This window comes from Lepidochelys kempii, chromosome 11, assembly GCF_965140285.1.
Source record: "Lepidochelys kempii isolate rLepKem1 chromosome 11, rLepKem1.hap1, whole genome shotgun sequence".
Classification (NCBI taxonomy): domain Eukaryota; kingdom Metazoa; phylum Chordata; order Testudines; family Cheloniidae; genus Lepidochelys; species Lepidochelys kempii.
In genome coordinates this window covers 75,003,378-75,015,098 of record NC_136390.1, presented here as the reverse complement: position 1 = coordinate 75,015,098, position 11,721 = coordinate 75,003,378, and positions in this window count along the sequence as shown.

Here is an 11,721-nt window from a genome sequence, read left to right as displayed (position 1 = left end):
TGGGGATTTTTCTCTCCGGGGCGTAGCTACGCCAGTGTATGTTTTCAGTACAGACAAGCCCTTCAAGTGGAATCTAGTTGGTGCCTCTGTTTCCCCTCTCACCTTTCGTCTGGCTCACCTGCTAGGCCTGTCTTTTACAATGGGTGAAATCTTGGCCCCATTAATGTCAGTGGGAAAACTCCCACTGGCTGGTCTACACTAGGCACTTGCATTGGCATAGCTACGTCTCTCACAAGGCGGAAAAACCCACACCCCTCAGAGACGTCACTACGCCCACCTAACCGCCAGTGCAGCTGGCCCCAGGTCGACAGAGGAATTCTTCCATTGACCTACCTACCACCTCTCAGGGAGGTGATTATCTACGGCAGCCGGAGAACCCCTCCCATCAGCATAGGCAGTGTCTACACTGAAGCTCTACAGTGGCACAATGGCGCTGTATCAGGTCAGGTGTAGACATGCCCCCAGTGTCTGTACAGCACCAGTGCAGTGGGGCCAGGATTTCACTTGGGCATCCAGGGACTATTGTTATAAAGGTCATAACACGCTGACCACTTTCCTGATGCTTAGGGCAAGTCTGCACCACAAAATTATGTTGACCTAAGTGACGGTGACGTACAGCCACCGCCGTAATTAAATCGCTTTGCGTGTCCACACCACACTCCTTTGTCAGTGGTGCGCGTCCTCACCAGGAGCGCTTGCGCCGATTGAAGGGTCAGTGTGGGGCATTGTGGGACGGCTTCGGAAAGTCAGTAACAGGGGGTGTCGAGCAGAACAGCGTCTACCCCGACACTGGATCAACCTACCTACACCGACCTAAGCACTCCGCCTCTCCCAGAGGTGGAGTTAAGTCGGAGTAGTGGGCTAGTTACTTCAGCAGGAGTGACATTCTAGTGTAGATGCTTACACAGTTAGGAGCATGTAAGCTGCCTTACCTCTGTAGTGCAGACTAGGCCTTAGTTAATTACGGATTGCCATGGCTGGGTGACCAGTGCAAGTGCCTATCTGTTGACACAGCTGCACATCAAGAGAAATTAACCCTTTCAAGAATGCTCATGCAGGAAATCACAGGGCACCTTCAGAGACCCAGCTGGGCTCATGGCCATTGTGGAGGGTGTCCAGTTACCACCCGCTCGGTTCCAGGGAATCTTTCTTGCTCCACCGGCCTGTATTCAGTGTCTGCACTAGGGCCCATGACCACTCTGGTGGGAGGGTCAGTGTTCTCAAGTCATCATGGTTGTGCTGTTGGATGATTGCATCTCCCTTGTTTGACAAGAGGCAGGAGCAGGCAGGAGCTGGCTCCTCCAGCATTTGCGCAAGGCTCTGTATCAGCCTACTCCATGTCTGCTCCCCCACATGGCAGGCTCTCAGAGCGTTTGCAATAAATTATTAGGGAGATCAGAGTTTAGTGTCTCCGAAAGTCCTGGGTATTTGCTGAATCTTCCCACAGACAGAAACCAAACCTCTTCCCATTCTCATTGCTGTAATTCTGCCAGCATAGCACGTGACAGGATATGCTCCTGGACTTGGCAGCAGTTGGAACCTATTAATTAACATTTTCTAACACACCTTTTAATCCCGGTCTAGCCAAAGCCTAAGGATTTATCTACAAAATTAACTATTCTGGAGTCACTACATTTATTATTTTATTTTATGTATGATTATTCTGGAATAGCTATTTCAGTAAATTTCCAAGTGTAGACAACCCCTTACAGATCTTGACTTTTTCACACCTCTGAGTGACCTAAGCGATCATGTGGACCAGTCCTAAGAGACTAAGACCTCTTAAGATCCTCACATCCCTGCTCAAAGCTATTGTGAAGACGCTCCCAAAACCCATTCACACCATCTACATCAAAGCAACTCATCCAGAAACCTTTGCCCAGACCAGTTCCTGCTAAACCACAGAATTAGTTTTCATTTCTCATTAACGACAACATTGAAGAGGAAACTTGTGAAAGTGCTCCTTGCAACCCTGACTCTTTTTATTTTGGGAGAGGGATAGCTCAGTGGTTTGAGCATTAGCCTGCTAAACCCAGAGTTGTGAATTCAATCCTTGAAGGGGCCATTTAGGGATTGGGAACAAAAAATTGGGGATTGGTCCTGCTTTGAGCAGGGGGTTGGACTAGACCTCCTGAGATCCCTTCCGACCCTGATATTCTATGATGCTATGATTATTAAAGACCAGCAGGTGCCATATACAAACAATACCAGGCTGAAGCTAATGGAAAGGCTTCCACTGATTTGAGTGGGCTTTGGATCAGAACCTAGCTGAGTTTCCATAGTACAAGACTAGTCTGGCTGCAGTAGTGTGGGTGGGTAGGTGAGAGAGAATTCAGTAGCCCCCAAGTCGCACACAATTGAGAAACAAAAGGTATTAGCTAGGTGGTTAAACTTGTGTTCACCACAACACAGTGGGCAGCCTCTAAACTAAGTTGTTACTGTGCGGGACACCCAGGGGCATAGGGAATTAGGTCCTGTTCATCCCAGCAGAGACAAAGCCCCAGGGCACAGCATATACACCTCTTCCAAAGCAGCATCCAGCTCCCTGCCGTGCACTTCCCCTACCTCCAGTCTCCCCTCCCCAAACTGGTGGTAGGACTAGGAGGTTCCCTCCTCCCAGACAAACACACAGGCTGGGTCTTTAAAGGAAGAGAGAGAAGAGGTAAGTGACTCTTATCTCCCCTGCCCCAACCCCAAATCAGCAGCTGTAGCATTGCCAATCCTCCTTGAGTCAGACCCTAAAATATCCTGAGACTGGCTTAAAAATCATAGGCTTTTACCAAATAACGGACGTGGCTCGTTTTCTTTGTCTTCTGGTGTCTCAGCCTTGCAGGGTCACCTTTTTCAGCTTTTCTCCCAACCATGTGGGCTAAAAAATTATTAAAAAAAAAAAAAAGGCAAGCTAAATTTCTCCTGCAATAGCATGACTCCAGTAGCTGGGAATTCAGCAAAAGCATCAAATATTTTATTAAAGCTAAAGTTAAAAATATATATATATAATACTTAGGTTGGGGAAAGAGTGTCTGTACATCTGGGTATAGTGCTTAGATTATCCACAAATATAAAGTTAGTTTTTAAAAGTCATAAGATACATAAAGTGCATAATCAGCAATAGCCCAAATTTAGGTGAATAGATTTAACAATACAGTTCAGATATTAGAATCCGAATACTCGGGTACATCACTCATGAAAAGTTGTGCAGAGATTTGGTTGTGGAAAGCAAAATATATCCGTGAGTGGAGATTGTCCCTCAGTAGTTGAGAATTAGGCTGGTTGTCCATTTAGAAAATACAATCCACTGCGCTTCTCATCGGCACTCTGGCTCATCCCTCCTGGTATTGCCAATGTCCGGTGATGTGTTCTACGTAGATGTCCCTCAAGCACCTGATGGAGTCCGACACCATGAGTTGCTACATCAGCCAAGAGTAGCGTTGATTGATTCCGCGTTCTCTCAGCGCTCGCTCCTCGCTGGAGTCCCATGCACCTAAGGCTCTGTGTCTGGACCTGGTAACCCTTAACTCTCAAGGTGTCGGCCAGAGGGGCGTATTTCTCTACCCAGGGCCGGTGCAAGGATATTTTGCGCCCTAGGCAAAACTTCCACCTTGCCCCCCCACTCTCCCGACAACCTCCGAAAACTAGTAAACTTAGCATTTTGAACAGCTTGTCAGAACGGTAACGGCGGTTGTAATGTTTCTTTTTTTACCTTGAAGGCATTTCAATTGTTTGCCATTGCCTCTGATGGTGTCCTATTCAAAGTCTTACTATTGTGCAAAGCTAAACAATTGAGCCTTGCCTTGCATCACCAGCCAGGTTAGGCAGGGTGACAAATCCCCCTTGCCCCAAGGGGACATTATCCCCTGGTGACTAATTTCGACTCCAAGTCTGTAAAGCAGACTTTTAAGGTAAATACATTATTCCTTCAATATTACCCATGCACACATCTCACAAAGATTCTCACTCTTGACAAGTTACCAGCCTTGTGTAGATCCCTTCCACTTTCCTCTTGGTGGGTAAGTGCCCTGTAAGACACGTGTGGGGCGCAGTAAGTTTGTCAGGCCTGTGGTGACAGCTGTTTGTGAAGATCAGGGGGCCCTTTGCCAAGCGGGCTGGTGTCATAGTGAGCTTGGGGTAGCTGACAGTGTGGGGCAGGGCACACTCACTGGGCTGGGGGGCAAGGGGCAGGGGCAGGTACCTGTCGGTCTCGGCTGGGGCCCTGCACCTGCTGGCCGAGAGCAGCAGGAACCGGGCACCGCTCGGGGGGAGCCAGGCGGCCCGAGCCCAGGGCGGTGGCAGCCGCCTCCGCAGCAGCAGGGGCAGGTGGGGAGCATAGGCGCCCTGGGCTTGGGCTGTCCAGCTCCCCCCCGAGCGGCGCCCGGTTCCTCCGGCTCTTGGCCAGCAGGTGCAGGGCCCCAGCCGAGCCCGGCCCCTTGCGTCTCCTCCGCAGCGGCGGCACCCCCCCGTCCACGTCCTCCTGGGCGGCCGCAGCAGCAGTGGCTGGGGAGTCTGAGAGGAGGGGTGGCCCTCAGGCGAGCGGTGGAGACTCCGAGGTGAAGAGGCTGCTGGCCATGGCACGGTCCGCGTGCTGGAGACTGACAGGTACCTGTCCCTAAGCAATCGTGTGGAAAAAAAAATTGGGGGCACTGCTTTTTGGTGCCCCCAAATCTTGGTGTCCTAGGCGGCCACCTAGTTCGCCTAGTGGTTACACCAGCCCTGTCTGTACCTTTCAAGCTCGGGCATCGTGAAAGTCCGGGGATCTGTTCTCGCAGGGCACTGTGACGTCCACCATGATGATCATCTTCTGGTCCTTGTTGGTGATGACGATGTCCAGTCGCATTTGGCTGTTGGTTCCAGGGATGGCTGAGTTTACAGCAACCCTCCGCATGGGTGGCGGGATGGCTCTAGCCAGGCGATCTTGGATGGTGTTGTCGCAGCTGCCAAGCTCTCAAATGAGATTGCAACACTGTGACCATGACTATCCCCATACATTCTTCTGCTTGTAATTCAGGGCTGATGTCTTCCTAGCCTGCAGCTGTAATGAGTGTGCAGAGAACTCCCCGAAGAACTTAGTCAGCTCTGTGGGTGACCCCAGAACCTGGGCTGAGCAGGGCTCATAGCTGCCAGAACAGCCCATAGGAGTTTTGGGCAGCCAGGTGAAGTTAGAGACTTTACTCTTCTCTATTTGGGGTGCTGAATCGGTCTGCATCAGCCCCAGTACAGAGGAGACAGTCACCTGTGGGCTTCCCCCTCTGCCCCAGTGCAGAGCTCACCAGAGCACAGCAATGAATCTCAGATATCAACGATGAAGTCTCATTTTGAAGCAGTGTGCCTCAGAGGACAGAGCACTGGAGTGGGAACCAGGAGACCGGGGTTCTAGTCCCAGCACTGCCTGTCACTTGGGTCAAGTCATTTCACCTCTCTGTGCTTGTTTCCCCTCCCATGCTTGGCCTGTCTTGTCTATGTGTCTGTGAAACATCTAGCACAATGGAACCCCTCTCTCAGCCGGTTCCTGGGTGCGACTATAATACTTTAAAGCTATAGTGTATTAGACCTGCATTTCCTCAGGAGGAGCTGGACAAAGATCAGTGCTTAGATACTACAGCAAAGGGTGCTCCAGGGGAAACCTCAGCTACGCAGATAGCAACAGTAATAAGCATCACTTGCATTACAAACCATGGATGTTACGTTTCAATTGCACGGCTGGATTATGATGCTCATGGAGCTTCATCATCTTCAGTCTGTCCAGGTAACACTTGATTTCCACCACTCCAGGTTTTATTTTGTGGGGAAGGTCTCACTTCCTCATTGCACATACGGCTTTCCTTACTGGGTGAAATTTATTTGCAATGACATTCTGCTCTCTACTGGACATAAACGAAACACTGTACATTCTTAATAGGCCAGTGGAGTGTCATTCACTCAATCTCTCATGCTCTGAATGGGATTCACCTCCTACATTATAGATTGATTTTTTTTTTTTTAAATTTCCACACTTCTTTGCTTCACTTCTGAGTGTGAGACGTGGGCTGTATTATTTCTGTGTATTCATAATGTCTGCCTGATGAACTCAACCCCTATTGGCTTAAGGGGAACGCAAGCTATGTGAGTTAATTATAGAGGGCCTGCATCTCCAGATGGATTTGCTTCAGTGGCTGTGTGGAGCCCCCTTAACTTCATGTCCATGTGCACCAGTTTCAGGGTCAGAATTTTGGTAGCTCCAATGAACTCATCTGTGTTTATATCTATAGTACACACACTCGGACACGAAGGCTGGGCTGACACAGGGAAGTGGTGAGTCTGGCCTGTCATGTTAAGGTGGGTTTTTGAAGGCAACTTATATTTTTGTCCTTAACTTCCTCATTTAAGCATTGGCAAAGTCATGGCCCAGTGCCTTGAGACTGTAGTTACTTGTTCACTGACATGTGTTCCTACAATGGCTATTGTTTGAGGGGTTTCGTTATTTTAAAGTGACCGTGTTGGATTTTAAAAACTGCTATTTAGAGCCCAGCTGCATTATGCAAACTCTCAAGTGAGTAAGTCTGTTGAACGTTCCCCCGCATACAGTAAAAGTATCAGAGGGGCAGTTCAAATCCACGGCATGGGAGTATTAAGCAGGTTGAAGTTATGCTATCAAGGTCAAATCTAAGCTACACTGAAGATGCTGAATCGGGTGATGAGCATTGTAACGCAGCCTTGCCATTGAATTAAACGAAACCTCTGGATGTTGTGATGGGACTGTCATTGCAAATCAAGCCTCTTGCTTTCCAAATGGCATCTGAATCGGAGGGCAAAGAAGAATTCGAGGCTGCATGTCACGCAGTCAGGTCATGAAGCTTGTAATATCAAACCATGTATGCTCATTCTACTCCCCTTCCTCTCTGTGGGTAGTCCCCCAATCTGCAAGTAGTCCCATTGATTTCAATGAGGCCTTGTGTGGTGGCGTGTATACCCCCCACAGGCAAGGGAGAGCTTAAAGTGGGCCTGAGAGACCATTTAACATACCAGACTGTATTGGGGAGGTGGGAGGGGACTATAAACCGCAGAAGCTTAGAACAGAAGGGGATGCAGGGAGAGGAGAGGAGCTCTGTAGTCACTCTGGGGCTAGAGAGTAGCGAGACCCAGAGGGTCAAGCAGGAAGCCTGGGGAGAGAGTTGGCCCTGTGACCCTGTCCTGAGTAAAGAAGGAGCCAGACGGGCCTCGGAGCAGCCATTGGACATGGACCAGGCTCCAGTGGTGCACCCTGATAATGGGGCTGGGCCTGGCCTGCCAGGCAGAGAGCCCTGGGAGTGGTTCAGCTGAGGAACCAGAAAGGGATGAAAAGCCAAGCCCAAGGAGGGCAGAAGGAGGTTTACTTTTAGTGTGGGCTTTGTTGGGGGATAGCAGGGAAGAGCCTGGTGTGAATCTTGGCCCCTAGAGAAGGGTGAACCTAGAGAGGTTGTGGGCAGAAGACCTGGTAAAAGGCTGTGGTAGGAATAGGGTTGCCAACCTTCCAGGATTGTCCTGGAGTCTCCAAGAATTAAAGATTAATATTCAATTAAATATTATGTCATGTGATTAAACCTCCAGGAGTACGTCCAGCCAGAATTGGCAACCCTAGGTAGGAAGAAGCCCAGGGAGGCAGCAGGGGAAGGCTGGAATAGGCAGACTTTCCCTGTAGCAAGCAGGCACCTGGTCTGGGACCTGGCGGAGTGGGAGAGCCGAGGTTCCCTACCAGCCACCAGAGAAAGTAGCTTGAAGCCTCCCAAATAAGGTAAGGACATTGGAAAGCCCTGAGCCAAGAGGGTGCAAGGACCATGGTGCTCGTGAGGACCTTTTCGTAAGGACATTTGGACTTTGTTACTCCGAAAGGGGTGGGACTGAATCATGGCCTGGCTGGAAGGCCTAGTTATAGGGAGAGAGACCCGTGGTGAGCTGGAGCAGCCATCCGTCAGCAGGGGGCGCTGGAGAGGAGAGAACTGCTACACTGTGCCCGAAGGCGCGGTAGTGGGGTGGTGACTTGCCTGCATTAGGAAGAGTTTGCCAGTATAGCTTTTCTGGGATAGCTAGACCGGCAAAGTCCCCTCGAGCAGTGGTTCTCAACCTTTTTGGGCTCAGGATCCGTTTGAAAATGTTTCTGGCCTGTCACCACCGGTATGTTGTCGGACAGTGGAAGCCCTGGGGCAGAGCCGTAACTAGGCATTTTTGGGCCCCGGGGTGAGCAAGCGGATTTGCCCCCGCTGCCACAGGAGATGCTGGAGGGAGCACACAGGGTCACGTTTTCCCCCTCCCCCCCTAGATTTTTTTGGTTGTGTCCCCCCAGCCCAGAGAGGTTGGGTGGCCTGCTGAGATGAGTCAAGGTGGAGGTGGCGCTCCCTCCCTGAGCCCTGCACCACCTGTTGTCGCCGGTCCAAGCTGCCCCCACGGCTTTGCACCCTGGGCAGCTGCCCTGCTCACCCCACCCTGGTTATGGCTCTGCCTGAGGTGGCTTCAGTTGGATCCTGCCCCCCGGGGGGGGTTGGGTCCTGCCTGGCACTCACCCCACAATGGCAGCTCCTGTGCGTGACATCCAGGGCTGGCTGGGCTTGGCTCTCCGCTCCAGGCGTGACATCCGGGGCCACAGTGACACTCCGGTTTGGCCAGGCCCCCCCCAACTGGATCCAGTGTGTGAGAGTGGAGCTGTGACCTGGCTCATGGGGTTGCAGTGCCATTCACTCACACGTGGCCTGCCCCCAGCTCCTGTCGTCATGGCGTCTGGGCCACACCTGAGTGGCGCTGGGAGCCCAGAGGTCACAGTGCCTGGAGTAGGGAGGCCAGCCCAGCCAGCCCCGGGGGACAGGAGCTGCCACGCCACCCTTTGAAATATTCTGGTGCCCCAGTTTTGGGTCCCGACCGACAGGTTGAGAAACCCTGGCCTAGAGGAGTCTCCTTTTATACAGGCCAAAGAGGTCTTATAGCAGCTCTGTGAATGAGATAAGTGATACTGGCCAAAGGGCTATTTTGATGGTGTAACTGCATCTCCACTAGGGCTTATGCTGGCATAGCTGTGTTGGCCAGGGAGTGACTTTCCCCCACTCTCCTCACTGACACAGCTATGCTGGCAAACCCTTGAAGTGCAACCCAGGCCTGAGACAGCTGTAGAGTAGGGGATTACTCAGCCGTGAGCGAGGGCCCCAGTGATTAGCTGAGGTGCAAGTAGAGAGGGGATCTGTCTAATCCTCTTGAGCTTTCACAGGAGCTGGTGGGCTGGAAAATGCCAGTGTTCAGAGGCTTCTTACCTTTGATCATCAGCCTCCAAGTGTCCCCCCACCCGGACAAATGTAGGTAAATCTCTTCACTGTGGTGAGTGGGAGAGCCCTGCTGGTGCACAGGGCTAGCCTCCTTTGCCTAGGCTTTGCTGCACCTTTGTGCAGGCTCCACGGACTCCTGCTGCTCTAAAATGGCAGCTCTGATACACGACCCGCTGGGCCCCACCAACCAGCTCCGATCAGAGGCTGAGGGAACCCACGGGGGTTCAGTGCAGCAGCGCTCAGAAATCCCAGCTGGTGCCCCTGGAAATTGGTAAAAACAGGGCGTTTCACCTCCCAGCATGTGATTAGCAAAGGACTAAGTGAGAGAGAGTGAAGCCACCCAGTACAGACACAGAGGGGAACGTTTTAAGGCATCGTCATGTGAGAATTGACTCTGCAGAAAGAAGCTGCTCGTGATGTCCTGGCGGAATGTGCTTCCTGAGCAGGATATACTTCCTCGGAAACTAATCTGCACCGAAGCACTCAGCGTTGCGTGGCTAATGGTGATGAGCGTGACCGTTCAGTGCGAGTCATTCATCTTTAGCCAGAACTCACTCTGGCCTGGGAGCCTAGGGCAGAAGTCCACTTAGCCATCTATTAAAGCTCCTTTCTCGGGGCGATACCACGTGTTAGCTGTCACGCACTCCTGATCCAAGAAAGAAAAAAAGAGAGGTTGTCTTTGGGTAAATGCTTCAATCCCACCTTTAGGGCTAGAGTGGGGTGAATTTTTTTGGCTGACTATTTACCCAAAAATGCAGTTTGTCAAGCCAAAACTATTCCCGAATTGGACAGACACTTGCTGATAGTTTGGCCAAATATTTTGTTTCAGGATTTAGGTGCTCTGCAAATAACGGCCGGGGGCCGGGGAAGCACTGGCTCCCTCCTCCCCTTTAGCCCAGTGGTTAGGGCACTCCCCTCGGATGTGGGGGAGTGCGGTTCAATTCCCTCTCCTGCCCGATGGGCAGGAGAGATTTGCACTTGGATTTCCCACATCTGGGAGCGAGCCCTAGCCACTGGGTTGGCATATTCTAGGGCAGAGCTTTCCTAAGCTCTCCTGTTGCAGCTGTTCCACTTTGTATAAAATATATGACTAGTCATTGGGCCAGATCAAACCAGGCTGAGAGTGACTCTATAGCCAGATGGTCAGGGCGTTCATGTGGGGAGCAGGGAGATCTTGTGTTCCTGTCCCTGCTCCAATGACTAGAGGAACTTAGTAAACCATTTCCATTGCACGAGAAGGAACAGAATACAGCCCTGCACGTGCTTTGCCTTGTTAGCTCCTGAAGGGCGCTGTAACGTGTATTTCCATCACTAACCTGAGCGCACACAGAGCACTGACTATGCACAGGGAACAGGGGTGATGTGTAAGAAGTGCTGTTTATACGTCATCACCTTTCAGAGTGCCCTTTGAGGTGATGTGAAGGCTGGAAAGACATCGCACTAAGCTAAGGGGGAAACCTTTTTACCATCCCAACAAACCGTGGAAAGGCAGGAAAATCTGAGTGAAGGTTAAACTTCATTTCCTTAAATGTATGAAATCATTGAGTTGAAAGATCAAACACAACCTCAACTCTGACCCCCGTTATCACTGGCCAGTGCTGCTTTCCTGTGTAACGGTAGCTGACACTCAGAACACGTACATTGATGGTTCCATGTCTCTTCGAGTCCAGGTTCATCTTTAAGATAAGAAAATGGGAGTTTTGCTATTGAGTTTTGCTATGGGACTTAAGTATCTGCTTTAATAAATGGGAATGGACTTAGGCACACACCTAAGTGCTTTGCTGGACACTTGGGCCCATACTTTGCCATTTGTTTCCCTGAGGACTTTAAGAAGTCGTTATGTCTGCTGTGGTGTAACAGCAGGGTTTGTGATACCCTCAGATCTGGCAATAACCTCCTAGCAAGTGGTGATTAGAAAGGGTTAAATCTGCTAGGTGTGAAGGAGCAATAAGGAAAGACAAAGTGAGTCTGATGGCCTGGAAAGTGGATGAAGTCTAGAAGGTGACGTGTTGGTGTAGCTCTGCCCTCGCAGGAGGGTGAAATGGAGTCAGCGTCCATAATGGAGGTACATATTCACCTGGAGCATGATGTTAAAGGTGTACACTGACAACAGCACAACTCGGTGGGCATCCCTGGTAGACGTTTCCATGAGCAGCATGTAACCCTTGCTTGTTGTAGGTTATCTCATGAATGGGAGTTGAGATGGTTGGAATAGAAGGGGCAGTGTTCAGCTTTTGTTATGCATCCTAGCTCACGAATATATACATTTGTGGTGTATTGAAAAGTGTTAAAATTGTGATCTATAACTTTAAATTCTCAGAGGTTTCCTGGTCCTGCTTGCAGGCCAGGGGCTCTATAGGGAAGCGTGCAATCAGAAGGAGCCAGCCTGGGGCAAGGTGGGGAAAGCTATACCTCTCTGCCATAGGGAGCAGTCTGCTTTTTCTCTCTTTGTTTTTGG